Raw genomic sequence first — 24,037 nt, forward strand, 5'->3', positions numbered from 1 at the left:
AGGGGCAGTAAAATTCTAATCACCTCTCGGTGTTACGCTTGGCTGACAGGCTGAGGGAGGGAAGGGTGGCATCTAAATCGGTTTCGTCCACAGGCTCAGGAACGTAGTCACGGTATTCACCAAGGAGACGGCTTCCACGGTGAAGTTTTACAGTTAGAAAGATAGGATCTCAGTTGTAGGAAAGAAATGATAAGGTAACCTCCAGCTGCCTGGATGAGCTGTCTAGGGTCATTTTTTTTTTTCCAGTAAGTGGTTATAAACCAGCTGCATAATAGAAGAATTAAGACAAGTCGAGCATCAGTCTCTTCTGCAAGGGCAGTAACGTCATCTTTTATCTTAAGAAGGTTTTCATTGCAAATGTGCTAACACAAAGTCTTTTTTTTTTCCTAGTAATTGGAAGATATAGAAGTTTAAAACTTATTAAAGAATACAGAAGCCTTACGGTGATTCATGCCCACAAGGGTCCTTTTTAGGACATTTCAGGTAAAGAGAAATTAAAGAGGACCTTTGGGTTCTTTGAAACAGACACACCCCCTGCCCCCAGGCAAGGGGGTGGGGAGGCAGAGAGAAAGAAAAACAGAGAGAGAAAGAGAGAGAGAGAGAGAGAGAGAGAGAGCGGGCCTCTCTGAGCAATCTATAAATAAATATGATGTATTTTGCATATCCCCCTGGACAGGAAGGTACGTAGACTCAGGAATAATATGGAAATTTCAGGCTACCTGCAGTCAACTGTTATCTTGAACTCACCTTGGCAACATAAATGGCGAAAAAGAAAGAAAGGGAATAATCCTACATCACATTCACATGCTGGGTTTTCTGCCTTTTGGTTTGACACACAAAGCAAAGAAATTATCATGAAGTTAATAACAAGTCTTGATTAGTGCCATAGATACTACCTGTTAGGGAAAGCATCTGTCATGCATTTTTAAAATATTCATGTTGCTCTTTCCTGAGAAATTTTTATCATCTATGCATTAATAGGTCCTCAAGAAAAAAAGAAGAAGAAATGAGAAAAAGAAAAAAAGCCATCTGAACAGTGGCCCAAGAAAGAGGTTACTGTGCCCCCGTCCTAGGAAAAAAACGTCAAAAATCACATTTGTTTATGTGTCTACTATACTTTAGTAAAAAGTAAATCAATAATGTAAACAAAAATTACATCTGTTTCGAAACAACCATACCATACCTGACTGTCTTTATTCTAAGGATATGTATTTACTAAAGCAATGGAAAGAACTAGAAATTTACCAGGAAGGTGGGAGAGGGAAATGTTAGCAGTCAAATCATAGCCTCCTCCAAGTGCAGTTACCTTTTCCCAACCGTACTCCCCTAGAAGGGTATCTATTTTTTTTTCATGTTTATTTATTTTGATAAAGAGAGAGAAAGCGGGGAAGGGGCAGACAGAGAGACAGAGGATCCCAAGCAGGCTCCGAGCTGTCAGCGCAGAGCCCCGTACAGGTCTTGAACCTGGGAACCATGAGATCATGACCTGAGCCTACATCAAGAGTCAGATGCTTAACCGACTGAGCCCCCCCAGGCGCCTCTAGAAGGGTATTTATTGATATCTACCAACGAATTAGCATTTCCAAGTCCATTACTATCAGGTACTCTTCTCCTTGTTCACAGGGGTATCAGAAAACACCCTGCCAGATGCTCACAGGTATGACGGGGAACAAAACCGCCCGTTCCACAACTAAAGGCCATCAGGAGAGAGTTAATTACAGTCTTCACAAGCAATAAATCAATGACCGGAAAACAGCTCATCTACAGAGAAGCAGATGGCTTGCACAGGTCCCTGCACAAAGGATGAGTCCAAGGGAGGAAGTTCATGGGGGAGTGGCTGAGTGCTTGCAGGAACGCCAGAGCAGGGACCAGCAATCAGGTCAACAGAGCGGTGCAGGGAACAGTCATCCTAAGCCCTGACCAGGGCAGGAACCTTCTATTGGCTATTCTGGCTTCATATCGGTTCCAAGGGCAGATCTTTACCCACGCCCCCCCGCCAGCCCATCAGGCCAGTGGTCAGACTCTGCACTGTCCCTTACCAGTTCCCTCAAACATGACCACATGTAAATAGTCCCTTTCTTTAAAATTTTTTTTTCAACGTTTTTTTATTGATTTTGGGGACAGAGAGAGACAGAGCATGAACGGGGGAGGGGCAGAGAGAGAGGGAGACACAGAATCGGAAACAGGCTCCAAGCCATCAGCCCAGAGCCCGGCGCGGGACTCGAACTCACAGACCGTGAGATCGTGACCTGGCCGAAGTCGGACGCTTAACCGACTGCGCCACCCAGGCGCCCCGGCCACATGTAAATAGTCCCTTTCTTCAACGCTTCTCAAACTTCCCTGCTTGAATGTGCAGTTCCTTACGGAGTCCCCTTACTGACCCATCGTCTAAATCACGAATGAAAGGATTAGCACAGCCACACCAAGGCCAAGGGCCCCACAACCCACCAAAAGGAAGAAGCCTCCCTTTTGATTGATGTCTACCAGCTAATTAGCATTTCCAAGTCTCAATGTATTAGCGTCATGCCCATATTTCTTGCTCAACAAATCTGTCACCGACGATCCCGCCAAACAGTCACAGAAAACCAATATACGAGATAAAGTCCAAGGCACGTGTGTCTCTACTGCGTTTCTAGCCTCCCAGGTGGATTTCCTCTTTCAAAAAGGGAAATGAAATTGTTAGTCTGATCTTTCTCAGCAAATCCACGGTGGTCTCGGTCTCATCTCCGACTTCGTTAGTGCTCGCCATCTCTTTTCATTAATCGGTTCCAGATTCTTGCTCACAACGGCATCAAGCTACCAATCTAATTTGTCTACAAATCAGCGAATTGAGTTTCGTTTTAAAAATGACATCCACCTTTGGCCATGTACAATCTTCGTGTTCCTCCCCTGTTCCTTACAACTCTACAAAGTAACAGAAATCAATAGAGTATTGTGTGTACCACTCTGTTCTGTAATTAACCTGTCTCATGACAGCTTTATGCCCTAGACTGGGAGCCCTTGAGGGCAAGGACTGTATCTTCTGCGTCTTGACATCGTGGGCACCCAGCAAAATGTCAAGGCATTATACATTCATAATCGCAGTTCACTGAATTAAATTGAATTAAATGCGGTGTTTTTTAAATTTTCTCACATCCTTGGGCTTTTTTCCTCTTGTAAATATTATGTTTTATCCAACCCAGTATTTACATCCTCTGATCAAGAAACTGTCATGTGTTGGGGGAAGACAAGTATGACTCCTTCCTGAGAGGACCCTGTGGTAGAAACATCCCATCACCTTCTCTCTTCTTGTCCCGAACAGAGTTATAAGGCCTTTCTTATCGTGAGCGTTTCAGCCTTTGACACATTTCCTACAGCATCGACACCTGTGCTTGGTTACCCGGCTCTTCTCCGGACATCGTGTCCTTTTTCCTCTGTGTGCTCATTAGGGACCTTCTCAGCCAGTCATCGATGCACGGTAGCTTCCCTGTCCTTCCTCACGATCATTCGCTGTTATTCTATTTGAATTTCAGGTATGAGAGTCCGCCAACTTACCCAGCAGTCTTTTTGTTTCAGGCCAAAGGGCTGTGCTCCACTCTTTCCTTTTCTTTGGCCCAGATGGCGAACATTATTTTCCACTGGCGATGATGTGGAGCATCGGGGTCCAAGGCTTTAAATACAGGTCGTGCAGATAGAGCAGTTGAGAATATCGACTTTGGACTACTGAATCGCTGATGCATTTAAGGGCATTTTCATTTGCTCAGTCAAGCCCTCCTCCAGTTTGAGGAAGGCGGGGGTGGGGGACTGGCGGGGAGAATTATCACCTCTGCCTCTGAACTTCTACAGGTTGTCAGATTTGGGCTCTGATCGTCTGAAAGGACAGGATACGGCAGGAAGAGGAGGTGACAAGAATCACAAGCTAAAACAACATCTGTCATGTGAAGTGTGACATTTGCTGTCACTTATAAGTTTGGGTTTACCAGGTCATCTATCCAGCTGTGTATCCCTGCCTCCTGAGAAGCTACACTGGGCTACCTAGAGAGGACAGAGTTCTGGCCCCAATTTTGCCACTAACTCACTGATCTGAAGCAGGAAACTTTATCTCCCCCGGGTTGAGTATCCTCCTCTTAAAATTATGTGAGCTGTAGTCAATGTTCGCTAACGTCTTTCCTAGCTCGGGTATTCTCAAAAGATATAGCAAAATTAATATAACTGTAGAAGGAGGAACTATTACGGATGGAATTACTATTTTAAAAAAAAAAGAAATACTAAGAACCCCTGATGGGGCTTTCTGTGTCTATAGAAAAGATGTAGACTTTTGTTTTATAATTGTATTGAAAGAGATTCATCCCCAAGCTAGCCTAGTTCTGGTCTAGAATCTTCGCCTCGGATCCTGAAGAGGTCAGTACTTTCATTTTCCCAACCAATTAGCCCTGTAAGTAGAGAGCTTTCTTCAACTAACTACCAGGGCCGTTCTGGCATTTTCCATCTACGCTACACAAAGGAGGTCTCTCCTGGTATTCGTGGTGGTATTTCGTTTGATATCTTTCAAGTTCCTACATCATTCTGTCTTGGGTAGAGGGCATTCCTTCAACGAAATAAATATATACTGAACACTCTGGTGGAAACATTTTCTTGGGCACTAAAAAGGCCACAAAGATTTGAAAGATCGAGTTCCCAGCCTCAGGAGCTCTGCGGTCTTGTTAGAGGAGAGTTAGATAAGACACATTTAAAGTATGAGAGCTATAAGGCTACAGATGCTACAGCGTGGGAAGGGGCATTTGTTACAAATCCGCAAGACTTAATAACATTTTATCTAGCAAGGCTGATGCTGAGGGCTGCAGGAGAAAGAAACAATCTTAAAAACAAAGATGCAGCTATAAGAAAGCCCCGTCATGCCTATGAGACAGCAGTAATTCAATTTGGGTATGCTGCACTTAGCCGAGTAAAGGAGAGAGAAGCCTGGAATCGTTCCCAAGCATTGCGAGGTGGGACCCGAGACGGGCAACGCGGCATCTAGCTGCTATGTGACAATTCAACCGCAGCCCCGTTCATTCCGCAGGACACATGGAGCCCCTGTGCTGCACCAGGCAGGGGAGAGTCTTTAATGTGTAAACGGCAATGCTCGTTCGTGATGGCCTCCCAGACAGCACAGGCTTCCCGGCTCCTGACAGCAGAATGTTCCTAGGAAACTTGTGCTAAGCCAAAATGGTGCAAAGAAGCAATCGCGGTTTTGGAAAAGCGAAAACCCCCTTCTAGTTTCTTCTGCTCGTGACAACGGGTGCTGACACAGGTCTTCTGCAAAGCAAAGTGGTAGAAAGCTAAGCGCGGGTACGGGAAGGGGGTGGGGGGTGCTGGACCCGCTGCGATGTGGAAAACTGGAAATCACATGGGCAATGCTTCAGTACCTGCCTAAGGCCTTCAGTTACCGATAGCCAATATGTTCTGGAAGTTTCCACGTGCTGGGCTCTGTGTGACACACATTTCAAGAATAAGTGGACTAGCATACAACCCTCGTGAGGTCGGCACTGTTAACCCCACCCCCCTACATCCCCCCCCCCCCCCCCCCAGCTGATGGCCTGAGAGCTGAGGCTCCCGGGAGGCCACCGGCCTGCTTGAGGTTACGATGCTCGAAAGTCCCAGGAGCGGAATTCAAAACCCAGGACGGTCGCATTCTGGAACTCGACTTTCCATGACTGGTACAGCCCCGCTTTTCACCTCTTCTACACTGCATGGCAACGCCACGGCCCTTGGCGGAAAGCGGCAGAAAGGAGACGGGAGAGCACCGTTTGTGGTCCCCGGGGTCTCTGCGGGGACCCGCCCCGCGCTCATGCTGGCATCGAACGCGCTGTCCTCACTCCCTTTCTCGGCACAGAGGAAGGTGTAAAGATATTTTTAAAGTTGGAAATATTTTCACACATTATCCAAATGTGCAAAAACCCGAAATGCCTAATGCCTTTGATTTAGCTGTTTGGCTAAGTGTGTTTTTCATAACCTCCTTACACAGGCGGTAGAATGAAAATCTGGGAAGCCCCAGTTTGAACTTGTACATATACTTGTGAGTGCGCTATTTAGGGTCAGAAGGTGTTAAAACCGGTTCCCAGCGACTTATTTTTGTGTTTTCTTTTTTTAAAAACTCAAGAAATCTGGCATGTTGCTGTATTGTTTTTCTACGTTCCAATATTTCCATCATTTACTTCTGGTTTCTGGGTTACAGATGCTATTTAAGAACCGGTTTCTTTTTGCAAGGTTAGAGAGGGTGTGAGCTGATATTTTAGCTAAGAACAGAAATTCTATTTTAATTTCTTTCTACCGAGCAGCTGGCCAAACTCCAATTTTCTAATTTGTTGATCATGTTTTCCAAAACCATAGTTATTTTCCAGAGAGACCTTTTTCAGTTTTTTTTTTTGTTTTTTTTTTTTTTAATTTTTTTTTTCAACGTTTTTTTATTTATTTTTGGGACAGAGAGAGACAGAGCATGAACGGGGGAGGGGCAGAGAGAGAGGGAGACACAGAATCGGAAACAGGCTCCAGGCTCCGAGCCATCAGCCCAGAGCCCGACGCGAGGCTCGAACTCACGGACCGCGAGATCATGACCTGGCTGAAGTCGGACGCTTAACCGACTGCGCCACCCAGGCGCCCCCTTTTTCAGTTTTTTTAACCCCAAATCCTTTTTTTGTTAAGCTTTCCCCCTCAGCCCCCCATTGATTATCTGAAGCTTGCTATCTTCAATGTTGATTTTACCACCGGGTCTGGGGTACATACATGCCGTGTGAGGAAAACATTTAGAAATTATTTTGATTTTTTTAATGTTTATTTATTTTTGAGACAGAGAGGACAGAACATGAGCAGGGAGGGGCAGAGAGAGAGGGAGACAGAGAATCTGAAGCCGGCTCCAGGCTCCGAGCTGTCAGCACAGAGCCCGACGCAGGACTTGAAATCACAAACTGTGAGATCATGACCTGAGCCAAAGTTGGACACCTAACTGACTGAGCCACCCAGGTGCCCCTAAAAATTATTTTAGAATGAAGCCAATAATTTGTCTAGTTATAAATGTATTTAAACTTGAGGACCATGTTCCAGAATTTTTACAGCAGCCCTTTATATTTTAAATGTGAAAGCCTTATGTTGAAACCATGTGTAAAAAAACATTTTTAAATAGCAACAAAATTGTCCACAGTGATCCGACAACTACAGCAATGAAAACTGGCTGTTCTCTAACATTTGGGGAGTCTGTTATTCTATTCTGACTTGCAGGTGAATGCGTGCTTTCTACACTATTGTGAAAAAAAAAAATCATGCTTCCTACTAAAGCACCATGAGTGAGACAATGAGTTACAATAATTCTTACCCTTGACTGTTAGCAGTATACAGGTAAGTTTTTAAAAATGAAAAAAAAAATCAAAATATGTATCTTATGGTTTAACAACGAGCAACTCCAATGAGATCTTATTTTCTCCACATGGAAAACACGAAAGGATATGTCAAGATAAATACTATACATATGAGTAAGTGAGATAAATCTGGAATTCACTTGTAGCCATTCTAACACCCAACCCTCTAACCAACAACCGAAAGTCTCAGGGCCTTGAACTTGCTTGGGTTCAAGCTCAGAAACACTGAAGTCAACAGGATATGATTTCCTTTATTGTAAACTTGTAATGAGAAAAATAATTATCACTTGTGTCACAAGTGCTTGTGATTTCTTAATCAGAATTTTCTCTCTTTGCAGACAGACAGGTACTGTGGTGAGCATTTTATTTTTATCAGGACATTTTCCTTTACTTAGTGAGATCATGACATGAGCCAAAATCAAGAGTTGGATGCTTAACTGACTGAGCCACCCAGGCACCCTGACAGGTATCAATCTTTAAAATATATCTTCGTTTTCATGTTTGCTTGTCACTTTTTCTATCGGGAAAAAAAAAAAAAATTCTCGGCGCGCCTGAGTGGCTCAGTCAGTTAAGCGTCCGACTTCGGCTCAGGTCATGACCTCATAGTTCGTGAGTTCGAGCCCCGCATCGGGCTTTGGGCTGACAGCTCAGAGCCTGGAGCCCGCTTCGGATTCTGTGTCTCCCTCTGTCTGCCCCTCCACTGATTGCACTCTCTCTCTCGCATTTTCTCAAAAATAAACACACATTAAAAAAATTTTTTTAATAAAAAATAAATAAAAAATATTCTCATATTCTGTGAATAGAAAATTATGCCTCTGGTTTTTTGGTTTTTGTTTTTTGTTTTTTGGGTTTTTTTTTGAGAGAGAGAGAGAGAGAGAGAGAATCTTAGGCAGACTCCATGGAGAATGTGGAGCCCAGTGCAGGGCACGATCCCACAACCCTGGGATTATGACCTGAGCCGAAGTCAAGAGTTGGATGCTCAACCAACGGAGCACCCAGTGCTCCAACTCCTGGAATTTTAAAGTCATCGTGAGGCTTCGGGAGAAGGTTTGTGGAGGAATCGCCTCAGCAGTGGGGCTTCACAAGACCCATCCCCAGGGCACTGAGTGAGCAAAACGGAAAGAACTTCTAGCAAAGGCACAGGGTAACTTCTAAGATAATATTTAGGGTGGCGATTATCAGTATTTTCAAAAATTGTCACTTGGTTTTATTCTGCAAGATGCAAACTCACTTAGGACATACTGCCCGGCAGTGAGTGAAATTTAACCGGACTCTATAAATATTTGGTAAAATGGAATTTGCCATTCTGGCCAAAGAGGAATACAACACTAATACCTAATCTTAACACTGGGAAACAAACTAGAATATATCTGCCTTTTCAGCTACCCAATACATAAAAAAAAAAGGCAGAGCGTTTCAAAGAGAACTTAGCTGGTGGTTTAAAGGCTTTGTTTCTCTGACTGAGAACTCTGTATTTCTGTAGAAGGCACCCCTGGTTTTGTGCACGGAATACTGCCTCAGGAAGGCTATGTTCCTCTCCCAACACTCTTGCCATCATCAGACAGGACAGAAAGTACTGGTGTGAGTTTCTATATCCAGGTCATATTCTGGTCTTTTGGAGACAGAGAAACAAAATTAACACTAGTGACTTTATTTTAAGCTACTTAAGAATGATACATATTCATAGTTATGTAAAGAGTGTCTATTCGTAGCCCATAAAGCACGAAAAACATAGTTTGTCCAAAGTATTTGGTCATCAATTTTGGCAAAGATCATAAGTCAATTTTCTGTGTTGTTTTTTGTTTTGGAGGAAGGCATCTAATTTTTTCCTTTTCCATTGAGAAAGGAAACTTTTGGCTGACTTGAGGGTTTTCTGGCTAAGAGTCACCGAGCAGGGGGGATGACAAAAAAGGGTTGTAGACTTTTATTAATTAACTCCTACTTAGGACATTTTTGTTCCTTGGCCTGCTACAGTTTCATCTTCCTGATGCTAGAAGAATAAGATTTTTTTCTTCCTGTGTTAGCCTCATATTTAACGTGGACAATAAACTGCCAAGTTAAAACTATATATTCATGAAGCAGAGATGAATCTTGTTTGGTAGGAAAAACTAAAAGTTTACATTCAGACCAGAAAACAAAGCTAAAATGGCTTTTTATCTTTCTTGTAAAATGTACGAGTAGTGACATGTGTCCTAAAACATTTTACAGGAGCGGCGAGGGGACAAGAAAAGGGAAGGACGCTTCGCTGGTATTTTCTTCCATTGTCGCTCTGAGAAGGAGATTCTACAATTAGGTTTTTGAAAGGGTTGAATTTTCCCTACAAAGCAGCAGCAAACAGCTTCAGTCTTTAGTGCAGTTGGGGTTGTGAAGAATAATGATCTCAAATCGGAAAGGGGGTTCATTAAAGAGAAACAAATGGAAGGTATTTCTCTGAGGAAGGCTGGTGGGTATCTTAGAACAGAAGTGGTTTCTTCATGCAGGATCCTGGGAGGCGGGGACCTCTGTGATAACTGTTGACTGTCTTTGATGACAGTTGATGAACTCACACAGGCCGGCCTAAGCCCATGGCCTTCAGGAGTTAAGTAGCCTGACCGAAGTCACATTACTGGGCGGAAAGCGCTCCGTGGCCAGATGTGGCGCCACAGAAACCCACCCCCCCCCCAACTCGAAATGACCCGTGTGGATTTGGGAAATATGTACCTCAGTTCTGTCTTTCTTGAACTGAAGAAAAGAGGTCTTCTCCAAATTTTCAAAATGGCTTAGGTTTTCCAGACTCTCAGGATGAGAATGAATCAGATGTATGACTCAGAAAAAGAAACAAGATGTCTGAGGGTTGGGGGGCAAATTCAGACCTGCCATCCGTGAAACTCTGGGAAACGGTGCAGCTTGCTGTAGAATCTGTTACTGACATCAAGGAGATGTTCTCCGAGGAGGCAAAACCATCCTCCCTAGCGTCCCTACAAAAGGGCAGTAATATTTTCAAACTTTTCTAACTGATCCAAATCGCCTATTACGGCTGTTTGTCACAAAAATGTGTCCGAATTCCTCATTTATATTCTAAGCCCAAGCCATACATTGAGGCAATGAATTCCATTCACCCCTTTCCTGTTTGGTAAAGTTGTATTGCTTATTTGAATGAAAATAATCCTTTTCCAGTCTTAAAGAAAGCCATCTGGTCCTGATATTCAAGAATTTGGTGAACACATCCATGTTTACTCCAGACTTATAAGTTTCAATAACATTCCATCTGGAATACATTTCCCAAACTGAAGCACTATTTTCATTGCACCCTCATACTGAATCCCTTCTAGTTTTTGAGGATCTTAGAGGCCTTTCTTAGAAGAATCTTATATTGCATCCCAGAGTGTAGAAACAAATTCCATTTCGTAGTCATGAATACAGGATCCTGTTGTAAAATGGGATGTTCTCCTCAAGACTGTTTTGGCTGCAGAAAACAGAAACTCAAGGTAGCTTAGGTTCATTATGTGCCAACAAGGATGTCAAGCATGTTCTTAGAGAAATTGGAAGACAATGGTAGGTCTTGAGGTGGCTCCTTCCAACTCTCTCTGAGTCGACTTCTATCTTCTCCCTGAATCCGCCTGCCTCTCCCACCCTCTCCCTCCACCTTCCAGATCATTCGTGTCCACATGGTAATCCATATAGCCCAGCGTGCACATCACACTCCAATTGCGGGTTCATCACCGACTGGATCAAATCTTAATGCCACGTTGTTCAAGGTCTTGAGAGAGACACTCAGGTTGACATCCATCCTGTGATTAGATCAGCTCGCTTTTCATTAGAGTTCCGTCCCTAATCCATTAATCACAGGGAGGACTGGGGACAGCCCCCTGACCAGTGGGGCTGCCACTTCTGGGAGCCAAGAGGGAGGCAGATTCTCTGGAAGGGGCTGTGGATAGAGCAGGAAAAGGTCTATCTAGTACAGGGCAGAGAAAGAATTTGTGCTTAATTTTCATCATTTTTTTGGAAGTTGCCCTATATTCCGGGAACTGTGGCACCATTTCTGATTGATCCTTTTGCCAAGAATTATAATTTTGGGGGCACCTGGGGGGCTCAGGCAGTTAAGTGTCCAACTTTTGGCTCAGGTCATGATCTCACAGCTCGTGAGTTCGAGCCCCGCATCGGGCTCTGTCCTGACAGCTCAGAGCCTGGAGCCTGCTTTGGATTCTGTGACTCCCCCCCACCCTCTGCCCCTCCCCCACTCATGCTCTCTCTGTCTCTCAAAAAAAACTTAAAAAAAAAGAATTATTATTTTGTTTTCATCACACAGAGGTGACCTCACAAGTGTTTCTCTCAAAGGGCAATAAGATAATGAATACTGTCACCTTAGTTCTGGAGGCTTTTAAATGATAGTTGGTTTAGTATAACAATCAGCTGGGTGTGAAATGCTTATTGTGATGTTGCACAGCCTAAAAACTGTAAACGTAGCGCGTGCACAAACACACACACACACACTTTTCCAAGTGCACACCGTTTAGCATCCCCTTAAGGTTTAAAGTGTGTGTACTTCGAACAGTAGCATACCACACAAACGGCTGCCTCTTGAGTAAAGAACTCCAATCCCATATTAGAATAAAAAACAGCACAACCAATCTTTCTGCTGCCTTACTCGCATTTGCAATTATTAACCTGTCTCTTATTGCAAGGCCAGCCATGGGGTTTTGACAACAAGCCGGCACAGGGGTTTGGCCAGCACTGTCACAAATAAACCAATGTGTTCCACTTCCAGAGTCCCAGATACCAGCTCTGCAGGGACACGCAGGTTCGTCTGTACGCACGTCCCCCCTCTACCTGTGTAAGTCTCCAGCGTGAGCCTCCCTTCGAGCTCCGAAGTGAAAAGCAACCCATCAAAAACACTTGGCAGTGTGTCAGCGTGTGGAATCGTGGAGGTCTATGAAGGCATGTATGTTTGCTGCTTTCAAAAGTGGAGGCAGTAAAAATAAGGCTGGCATACCTTGCCAAAAGCACATAAAATCTCAGACTGTTAACTGGGATGAGATGCTGTGTTTATATCTGAGGCTCCACCAGGTTCTCTAATAAATGCCATCACATGTCAAGGAACAATAGATTGTGATAGAAAACTTAGCTTGACAACAGCTGAGAGCTACCAGATGAGATACCAGTTCCCCAGAAAACTTCAAATCCAAAAAAAAAAGAAAAAAAGAAAGGAAAAGAAAAAAACTGTAGGGGAAAAAAATACATGTCAGACCTTGCTAAATAACTCCAGAATGGTCTGAGCTCATCAGAATCTCTAGTTCAAAATGGGGCTTCTGTGTGTGTGTGTGTGTGTGTGTGTGTGTGTGTGGTCAGCTCATGTTCAAGAACAGAGCCAACAAAAAAGGATAGTTCTAATAAAAGGCAATTTTCATACACGAGAAAAGGAAACCCAGGTTCAAGCAACAAACCCAGTGGCCACTGGGCTGGGGAAGAGTATTCTTGAAGAGACCAGAAGTCAGGCCCATACAGGGAGGGATATGAAACACAGACACATCATCTCGACCTCTCACTCTGACATGGCAATAAACACCGAACGTGTCGTGAGCCCCAAAGATGGACATTTCTTGGACTTGGTCTGTTTCAATACCCTAACTACTTGATTCAAGCACTCATGATATTCCCTTTTTGCCATTAACGTTTCTGAATTTTTAAATTTTTAATTAGGAAACGATACTTTAGGAAGAAAGCAACTAGGAATTGCCCTCTGAAAATTAACTTCTGTAATTTCTCATGCAAAATATGTTTGTTGTGGGGCACCGGGGTGGCTCAGTCGGTTGGGCATCTGACTTCAGCTGAGGTCATGATCTCGGCATTCTTGAGTTCAAGCCCCACTTCGGGCTCTGTGCTAACAGCTCACACAGCCTGGAGCCTGCTTCAGATTCTGTGTCTCCCTCTCTCTTTGCCCCTCCCCTGCTCGTGCTCTGTCTCTCAAAAATAAATGTTAAAAAAATTAAAAATAAAATAAAATACAATGATGACAGACCTCACTAAATTTACAAATCGAGGCTCTTAGTCCCATTTTACTTGGTGGGGAAACTGCGGCTCAGAGTCATTAAGATACATGGCAGAGGTCATAAAAGCTGGCAAGCCAGGTTGTAGAGCAGGGATTTGAAATCGGGTTTGTCCAGTTTCAAGGATCATCCATCCATCCCTTCCACTCTGTCACCTGATGTCCTAAAATTTGCAAGGTCCAATATGTGGTCTAACAAGTAGTCTAACAAGAAAGGAATAGAGTTGGTTTGCTACTGGCATGAACAATGAAAAATTTATTCAGGATGAGACAAACTATTGATCAATTCCACCTTACCAGGGAAATGAGATTCCAGGAATGTTTAAATATAATATTATTTATTCATTCATTTATCAAATAATAATCGAGAACCTCTTGCCTGCTGATCACAGGGCTGTGCTATCAGACCCAGAGTGAACAAGATCCACAGGTTTTCTACACTTCAGTGAAACATGGGGATATTAAGCCAATCATCACAGAAACTAACGAAAAACTATAATGGACCAGTAAAATGATATCCGTGATCTACGAGCTAATAACAGAATCTGACATAGGCCAGGGCTCAGAATGAAATTCTTGGAGTCAGCCCTGATTGTGTCGAAACCGTAGGATGGGTGGGAATAAGTGGACGAAGAGGGGAAGGAACACAGTCTGTGGTGGGCAGAAGAAAGGGATGTGTAAAGGCCGTGAGGGGAGGAAACCGTGTAGCTCCAGGGAACGAACAAAGGCCCATGTGCTTCTAAGAAAGCAACGGAGAACATGGAGGCAGCACCCAGACCCTGTAGGGCTTTGTTAGCCTAGGGAAGGAACGTTATCTTTAGCAACTTGGGGGTCATGCAAAGGTCTCAAGAAGATGTAAATCACAGTGGCAGCAGACTGGAAAAGGATTCCTTAGCTCCCTGCAAGAAGCTCATCAGACATGAAATGTACATGCAACTGAAGGCAACTTGTCTAAGAAGAAACCCCCCACACCTAAGAACCACACCCGAGGGGCTCTCCTGCACTCTCCCTCTTTTTCTCTCTCTCTCTCAATTGCTTAAAAAGCAATTTACTTAGATGACATTTATTAAATCTGAAGCCGCAGTGAAAATTATCACCATCATCATCAAGGGACGGCAATATACATGAAGAGTTAAATTAGAGAGCTTTCCAAATCAACGTAGCAACAAATGCTGACATCAATCTAAACTTAACCAACGGCAGCAGCACAACAAGTAGCCTGGGGAAGCACCTTTTAGGAAGAGTCCACTTAGGCCAGGAGACCCTGGCAGCCGCCTCAGAGAAGAGGCCCTACCGCAAGTCCCAAACCCCGGCCTCGGTAAGCCAGCCTTCTGAGCCCAAAACACCACTGCAAAGTCACGTTTCCAAAGGGCAGACACAATAAAAGAAGTTCTTGGCTAACCACGTCCACCTTTAAACTCTGAAAAGGATCGTCGAGACATGAACTGCATGGAGACACCTCTAGAATGCCCAAGAATGCAGGTGTGATTGCAACATTTGGTCCTGTGGGGCCTGCAACCCAAATGCTCAAAGTCCAGGTCGCCTTGGGCACCCCGGGAATGCTCCCCTACAATTCCCCTGGCACTCCCTCAAGCACATCACTGGGGGACGGAAAATGCTCTAAGGGCTTAGGGCTGCTCTAAAATAGACTAGCCCAGCATCTGGAGATGTCTATTGCTAAGTTCCATTTCCAGGATCCTCGGACCCACACTGCATTCCTTGGCACGGCACTCAAGGCCCCTCCACAGGGTCCCCGCTGTGATTTATACCATTTGTTTCCTATTCCCTCAACCCTGGCACACCTTATCCCCCAGGGACATGGGTGCTTTACCTGAGCCCAGTGATCCTATGGGACACCTCTTGGTTTCCGTTGCTTTCTCCAAATGAAATGCCCTTCCTCATTGCAGAGCCCCGACTCACCTTTTAAAACTAAACTCAAATGGATAGTCAGGAAGCAATTTGACATTTTTTGAGAGCTTGTTATAAACCAGGCATCTGAGATAAAAGGTGAATAAACCAGAATTCTTGTCCCCATGAAGGCCACATTATCGCATGTCTTTTACATTTCCAGCGACCTCCAGAGTGCCCCTCATAAGTAATGTTAAACACAGGAGCCTGGATATATCCAGGCGAAAATGATAAATTCAGCATGCTACCACCCAAAAGGAGAGCAAAACATTTGAAGTCCCAGCATGTTCTACGCTGTTACAAACACAAATTATCCTCAAGGCCTTCGGGTGTCCTGACTCCTATGGGGAAAAAAGATATATACTGGTAGAGAATTTATTCCTTCATTTGTTTATTGACAATTTCAATGTGTGATGTGCAAGATGCTATGCTAGGTACTAAAAGTCATAGTGATAATTGACAAGTCTTGATCTCAAAGAGCTTGAGGTCCAGGAAATGAGATAAGACACAGATACAAATAAATACGCTGCACAGGAATAAATGTCAAAAGAATTAAAAATAAACTCCTGTGAGAATTCAAAGGACCCGATAACACCCCTAAATAATGGAGACATCATCTGCCTATCACCATTGTGGAATCAGATGCGGAATGCCTCGTGGAAAATATTAAGCAAGTGGTTCATCTGTGGTTCCTGGGCTCATCCAGTTTTCACTGGAACACCTTCTTGCTTCCTGAATGGTCCATCTCCATTGTAGACAGCTCTAAATGTGATTTCTTTCTTTCACTGAACCAAAATTATATTTTCCTGAAACTTGTATCCATTAATCTTAGGTCTTCGTCTGGTAACTTTCAGAGTTATTTCATTTCCCCCTTCCATGTGTATTTTTTTTTTTTTTTGAAAATCTTAAATCAGTGACATTCCTCTTAAGCTTTCTCTCTTATCTATCATCTATTCCTGTTAAGTTCTTTTTGGAAAGATATGAACTAGCCCTCCCAGCCCTAATATCCTCAAATTTTATTAGTATGTCATTAAGCCTCTCTGTGAATTTATTAATAAATATACTGAACCAGACTAAAGTTTCCATCAAGTTGGCATTAATTAATGGCAGTGGTACAGTTAATGAATGTTAATGATTCAAACAGCCCGAGATCTACCTAACAAGATTATCACCCAGCCCACCCCTCCCCCCACCTGATAAGGATGTCATCAGCAACTCTGATACACATCTTGCTAAAATCCAGAGGCACAGTGTCCACAAAATTCCAGTAATCTACCAGTTGAGTACGTTATTTTTTTTTTTTTCAAAGTGATGTTTGACCGTATTAGGCCATCATAGTGAACTAACTCTGAATCTTAGTGGTCAACTTCTCCTTTTCTAAAAATCGGTCCTGATATAATCCTCCTCATATGCCAGAATCAATTTCAGTTACTTACCTAGACATGAGGGAATCTAAATTTGTCCCTGACTCTCTTACTTGGAAGCTGAAACATTACCAATCTTCTAGACACTCTCCTTTATTCCATAAATTCTATACAAAGACTCTAGAAACTTCCTAAGCCTCTATTTTTTAACGATGAGATTTGAGGAAGTATCAGCCTATAGCTGACCTATAAAGCCACCTGTAACCTACAGAAAAGCATACTCATTATTTATAATATCAATAACATATGTGTACAGTAAGTGACCAAAACATGAAGTCAACACAGTTTTCTACTTAACAACGGCAAAGACCCTCAACAAAGGGTTTTGAAGGGAAAATATGCTAAAATCTGATTAGCTTTGCTTTGAGGAAATTAAAAAAGCAAATCAATAAACAAATGTGGGTGCCTAGTAGATCTTTCTTATGATAAAACTATACCTCATAAAAATAATTAAAAATTTCATGGGCATCCCCTACCACATGCATTGCAAATCAAAGTTCTCTCTTCCTATTCTGATCACCAGCACGGATTTTATGGTTTTGGGGGAGCACAGGCATGGCGAAAACCGCCAAAGAGTTTTCATAAATTATTTCCAAGCTGGATGATCCCACTGGGCCAGATTCTGCCCACCCTCTGCCCTCTCTATAATTTGAGCAGTAGGTGGGCCTCCTCAGTCCTATTCTTGGAATAAACTTGACAGTGAGATAGGGCTTAGAGCTCATGTAAGAGGCTGCACCTTTCTACATACCCTGTAATACAGTCGACGAATGTGTAGAAAGCCCTGTGGGCGGGAAGTCAAATGAAAGCAAATGTTCTTACGTATCTAATAAGTTGCGCAGGCACACCAACATACAGTACAATACAAAACACTGTGCCACCTGGGGAAATTTCCCCAAGTACAGATACAAAATAGTTGGATATTGGGGCACGTGGGTGGCCCGGTCGTCTGAGCGTCCGGCTCTGAATTTCGGCTCAGGTTATGATCGCAGGGTTCCTGAGTTTGAATCCCCTGTCAGCCTCTGTGCTGACGTCGTGGAGCCTGCTTGGGATACTCTCTCTCCCTCTCTCTCTGCCTCTCCCCTGCTCTCCCTCCTCTCTCTCTCTCTTTCTCAAAATCAATCAATCGCTTTGATATCTGGAAATACCATCTGCTAAATCTCTGAGCAACGAACGTCCGTTGCTACACAACGACGACTTCTCGAGGAGAAGCGGATGTGGACGAGGCTGAAGAGCTCCCGGGGGGTAGAAAGTCCTGCCATGTAGGTGACTGCCTGGCACTCAGGCTCTGGAATGACTCGGCCACACCTCTCCCTGACTTCCCGGTGATTCTAACGATGGTGCTAATGACACGCGAAACGAGAAACACGGGACCTGAAGTCACAACGTCCCACTGAAAATGCAAAGTCTTCCCACATGCTCCTGAACCTGATACACTTGGATGGAGGCCCGGATCAAGGCAAAGCCAGGCCTCTGCAAACCGCAGACGCGGGCCATCATCTGTCTTCTGCCAGGGTCTCTGCTGTTGCTCATGCCCTGACTCCTCGCCCCTCTGGGCTACGTGTCTCTGTGCTTCCCTCCTTTCATCCAGAGATACAAACGCTCTGCGGGAGTGGCAGGGAGAGGAGGATTGTCAAAACCTGCTCCTAATCAAAACACCCTTTTATTTCCCCCTCAGGGCCACTCCTATCAGTGAGATATGAAAGGAAAAGAATTAGAGTAACTATATTTAATTCACAGCTAGGCATGAGTGAGTGGCTGCTTCCATGTATTCTTCAGTAGACTGTCTGCCCTGTGTGTGTGAACCAACACGCTTTTATCCATCCGTTTTACTTCTAAGGATTTATCACTAGACAACAATCATAGGTAGAATACGAAACGATGATGTTTTTCTTGAAATGCTGTTTTTCTTTTAATGTTTGCTATTTTTGAGAGAGAGAGAGAGAGAGAGAGAGAGAGGGAGAGAGAGAGAGAGAGAGAGAGAGAGTGTGTGAATGGGGGAGGGGTAGAGACAGAGGGAGACACAGAATCCGAAGCAGGCTCTGGGCTCCGAGCTGTCAGCACACAGCCCGATGCGGGGGCTCAAACTCATGAACCGCCAGATCATGACCGGAGCCAAATTTGGCCATTTAACCGACTGAGCCACCCCAGGTGCCCCTTGAAACACTGCTTTTAATTAAGGAATGGAAACAGCTCACAAGAACTGTAAAAAAGAATTAGTAAACTGAGAAGATCCTATGTGGCTATTAAAATTATAGAAATGTATCTCTTCGCATGTTATGTACTGATGATGTACTGAGTAAAAAGACATTTCATCACAAATGGTAAGATCCCATATAAAAATGTATAATTTATAGTGTAGACGTTCACTTGTACAGGTGCATAAACATGAGCCAGGTGTAGTGATATGTGCTTGATAGACAAGAAAGCATATGGCCCCTAGCCCCATGGAGCAGACAGTGAGACATCAAATAAGGACACGAACCAGTGACAACAGACAAAAATTTCCATCCACTTGGAACTTAAATTTTCTTCTTAGTTCTATCTTTATGATCGGCACATATTACTTGGGACATAAAGATAATGATTTTATAAAATGGTCTATATTTTGAACACAGTCAGCTAAATGGCAGAGTTTAGACAACTTAGCAGTGACATCATTGGGCAGGAATACCATAAATCTTACTATGCTGGTCTCTCCTCATAAAACTCTCATACTTAGAGAGGCCATCACCAAACTGGAAGCATAAACCAGGCCTGGATTATAATTCTTGTCTCCAAATGACTCTTCTTCCTGTGAGTTTCTCAGTATTAGTTTTAAACCCATTCATTAAACTTCGGGAAAAAAGTTATTTATGAAATAAATAAGGTTTCCCAACCCTATTAAAGAAATGAACCGAGGAAGTTTTAAGCAAAGAAAGGGTCAGAACAGTTATGAAAAGGTCGGAGCAGAAATCAACTAAACATTTCTGACCATTGGTATAAGTAGAAAATCCTTATGTCAGCCATGTATGTATAGACATATAGACAAATACATATACATGTACAGACATGTACATTCTCTAGCGAGAATTAACGCTAGAGTGTTTGAACCAATGAAACCATCAAGATAAAGGGAGGCAATATTGATTAACGTTCCATTGGAAATCATGTTTGATTTTAGTTCTGTTGAAAAAGAAAAGCAGACGAAATGACTTTGCTCAAAACCACCTTTATTTTGGAGTAATTTTGGTCTTGGGGCGGACTGAGTGAAGGGAGGACTGGCCTGTTCCTTTCTTTCTCTCACGGGGTCCAAGTTTTCCATAGGGTAATAGGGATTAGGATGTAAAGGAGGAGAAAAATGTGTTTGCACCGACTTCTCTTCCATGACATTGTGCCTCTGCTGTCGAGCCTTGGTTTAGGCATCCCTGGTTGGACTAGATAACCATCTTCTTTTCACGGTTGTTAGTTTATCAGAGGGGTTTTACTGCTTACAGTTTGCCTGCGTAGAAAGATGTGCTTAACTTTCCAGTGAAATAACTCAGAACAGGGGTAGGAAAAAATGGTTCATTTTCATCCATCTTTTCCTTTTAGAATATACTTGGCTTGCTGAAATCATCACGGCAGCTGCAACTCTACACCGAAGGACCGCGTAGAAACACTGACCGAAGGACCGCGTAGAAAACTGTCAATTTTCCAATGTATGTAAATGTGGCTGTTAACCCAAGGAATGGTTGATGGTGCTATTTTGTAATTCTGTGAATTTATACACAGTGAGAAGGAGTGAGTCATCATTTTAGTTAAATTTCGCATTTTAAATAAACATATTTTGGGGCACCTGGGTGGCTCAATTGGTTAAACATCCGACTTTGGCTCAGGTCATGATCTCACAGTTTGTGAGTTTGAGTCCCGCATCGGGCTCTGTGCTGACAGCTCAGAGTCTGGAGCCTGCTTCTTATTCTGTGTGTGTGTCTCTCTCTCTCTGTCTGTTCTTCCCTTACTCATGCTCACTCTCTCTCTCTCAAAATAAAACATTAAAAAATTTTAAATAAATATATTTTGATGTCTATACATACATGGCTGACATAATAATGTAGAAATAAGTTGGGGTGCCTGGGTGGCTCAGTCAGTTAAGCGTCTGACTCAGCTCAGCTCATGATCTCACAGTTCGTGGGTTCAACCCCACGTCGGGCTCTGTGCTGACAGCTTGGAACCTGGAGCCTGCTTCAGATTCTGTGTCTCCCTCTCTCTCTGCCCCTCCCCCATTCACACTCTGTCTCTTTCTCCCTCAAAAAAAAAGTTAAAATAAATAATAACGTAGAAGTAAGTTAAATCCCACTTTGTCACTTGAAAATTTTAAACCATTTACTACTTATGTATTTTATAGGAAATACATCAGGGGAAGAGCAGTTCTTGTCTTTTTAAAACATCATTTAGTACAGACCTAGGTGGTAAGTTATACTAAATATGTCCTACATCTTCAGAAAGATATAAAAAACTAAAAGCAAATTATATTTGGCAAAAATATACTGATTTTAGTTCACCCTGCTAATGTCAGTGTATAAGTGAATTATGAAGTTTATTATTTTCATTAAAATACATTTTCTCTCATCATTGGGAAAAGGTGATGAATAACCAAGTACAGAGTGAAACACGATGAAACCAGACACGTTATTTACAAATCTGCTATAAGACTACGCGAAGTCTCACCCCAGAAAAATACTTCATCCCTTTTACTCTTTCCAACCTGCCTTTATGTTCTTTCCTCTATTTTATTATGAATCTTAGTGCACATCATTCCCTCTTCCTGAATTTGGAATTACTCTCAAATATTGAAATTTGGACCAACTTCTAATAACCTTTGATTCATTGTACTTTATTCCCACCTCTCCAAAATTAAACTTTCCTACACAAACGTGGATCCTTAGGACTGAATAAGAGGTTTTACCGTCTTTTTTTTTTTTTTTTAATTTTAGAGAGAGAGAGAGAGTGAGTGTGAGCAGGGGAGAGGGGCCGAGGGAGGCAGAGAGGGAGGGAGGCAGAGGGAGGGAGGGAGGGAGAGAGAGAGAGAGAGAGAGAGAGAGAGCGAGAGAGAGAGAGAATCCAAAGCAGGCTCCAGGCTCAACACAGAGCCTGATGTGGGGCTCGACCTGGGATCATGACCTGAGCCGAAATCAAGAGCTGGATGCTCAACTGACTGAGCCACCCAGGCACCTTAGGAAGTTTTACCTTCGGATGAATGTTAGCCATTTTAGTATTCAACCATGCCAGACCAAGAATACACTGCTGTTCATCAAGAAATTCCATGTTTATCTACAGCTCCACAGCTCTGGGTATAATGGAAATTGCTGTCCCTAGTGCTGCTGTGATGTACCATGATTTTCTGCATTTGTTAAGCCTTTTTGACTTGTTAGGTTTTTCCCCCAGCCTTTTAACTGGCCTCCCTGTCTCTGTTTCTTCTCCTAGCTAACTCTTTAAGTACATCCTTCAAAATTACATTAGCTTTCTCCAGCTCTGTAACAAACAGACAGTAATTTAGTGCCCTAACACCACACTATTTATTATCTCACAGTTTATGTAGGTCAGCGTCCACATGGGAAGGCTCCACAAGACCAAAGTCAAGGTGATGGCCAGGCTGGGGTCTCACCTGGAGGGCTTCTGCTGAAGAAGGTACTTCCATGCTCACTCAAGCTGTTAGCAGAACTCCCTTCCTTGTGTTTGTGGCAGTGAGGTCCCCAAGTCAGCATGGGGCCTCATTCAGCGCCCTCGGGTGTCCTCGCTCCTCTTTATGGTGCCCTCTCCACATTCAAACCAACCATGACACGTTTGACCTTTCTTGTATTTTAATTCTCTTTGCCCTCTTCTTGTGCCGGGAGCTTCTGAAAGTTGTCTCTGCTCTTAAGGACTCATTTGATTAGATCGGACATGGAAACTTAAGGGTCGTTCCTAGAAATTCTGCCTACCACAAACACCCGACTCAAGTGTCATCACCTCCAGGAAACCTCAGGGGCCTGCCCATTCAGTTCTTCCTCCAATCCTTCTCTCTCCCTGCATTTGCATGGATGTCCCTTCTCTACCTCCAGAGCATCCCACTGTGGAATCAAAGTACCCATCACGCCTTAGTGTGCTCTTTGCTTGTGTGTCATTACTAGTCTTTAAAAATGAGCAAACTTCCCTGCTAGATAAAATTCTCAGCTCAACATACTACTTACTTAATCAGAGTTCTACATCATTAAAACTCATTTTTCAAATACTTGTAAGATTAATCATACGTTGCTGCCGTGGATAACTGCTTTTCTCATGTGGTTAAAAACAATTCCACTTTACAGACAAGGAAACTGAAACTTACAGACTTAAAAGGTGCCCAAATTCAAGCAGCTAAGTAGTGAAGCCACCACAGTATCTGAACATTCTGGTTGTTGAGTTCCTGTGTTATTTTTCACCCTTTCTTTGCTACTCACTGAAAACCTCTGTGCTAGAAATTGTGCTAACATTTTCGTTAAGTAGACTTCGGTCCCAACATACCGTTAGAAATAATATCCTTATGAACTACTGAGACCTCATCAAAATAAAAACCTTCTGCACAGCGAAGGAAACAATCAGCAAAACTAAAAGGGAACCGACAGAATGGGAGAAGATATTTGCAAATGACAGATCAGATAAAGGGTTAGTATCCACAATCTATAAAGAATGTATCAAACTCAACACCCAAAAAACAAATAACCCAGTGAAGAAATGGGCCAAAGACATGAAGAGACACTTCTCCAAAGAAGACATCCAGAAGGCCAACTGACATGAAAAAATGCTCAACGTCACGCATCAGCAGGGAAACACAAATCAAAACCACACTGAGATCCCACCTGTCAGAATGGCTCACATTAACAACTCAGGCAACAACGGATGTGGCGAGGATGCAGAGAGAGAGGATCTCTTTTGCATTGTTGGTGGGAATGCAAGCTGGTGCGGCCACTCTGGAAACCAGTATGGAGGGTCCTCAAAAAACTAAAAATAGAACTACCCTACGACCCAGCAATTGCACAACTAGGCATTTCTCCACGGGATACAGGTATGCTGTTTTGAAGGGACACATGCACCCCCATGTTTAAAGCAGCACTATCAATAATAGCCAAAGTATGGAAAGAGCCCGAATGTCCATTGATGGATGAATGGATAAAGAAGATGTGGTATATGTATACATACAATGGAGTATTACTCAGCAATCAAAAAGAATGAAATCTTGCCATTTGCAACTACATGGATGGAACTGGAGGGTATTATGCGAAGTGAAATTAGTCAGAGAAAGACAAATATCATATGACTTCACTCCTATA

General features: G+C 43.2%; 1 protein-coding gene and 1 long non-coding RNA gene across 4 annotated transcripts in view; one reads left to right on the forward strand and one right to left on the reverse strand.

Annotated features, from left to right (window-relative positions):
- PRKG1 (protein kinase cGMP-dependent 1) overlaps window positions 1-24,037 on the reverse strand; it is a 1,261,759-nt gene that overhangs the window by 1,001,730 nt on the left and 235,992 nt on the right. The gene's annotated exons all lie outside the window — the stretch shown is intronic.
- Window positions 6,629-12,772, forward strand: LOC122492659. The gene is made up of 2 exons (XR_006299727.1): window positions 6,629-8,517; window positions 12,121-12,772. It is a non-coding gene; the product is annotated as an uncharacterized LOC122492659 (long non-coding RNA).

The sequence above is a fragment of the Prionailurus bengalensis genome, chromosome D2 (genome assembly GCF_016509475.1).
Source record: "Prionailurus bengalensis isolate Pbe53 chromosome D2, Fcat_Pben_1.1_paternal_pri, whole genome shotgun sequence".
Lineage (NCBI taxonomy): Eukaryota > Metazoa > Chordata > Mammalia > Carnivora > Felidae > Prionailurus > Prionailurus bengalensis.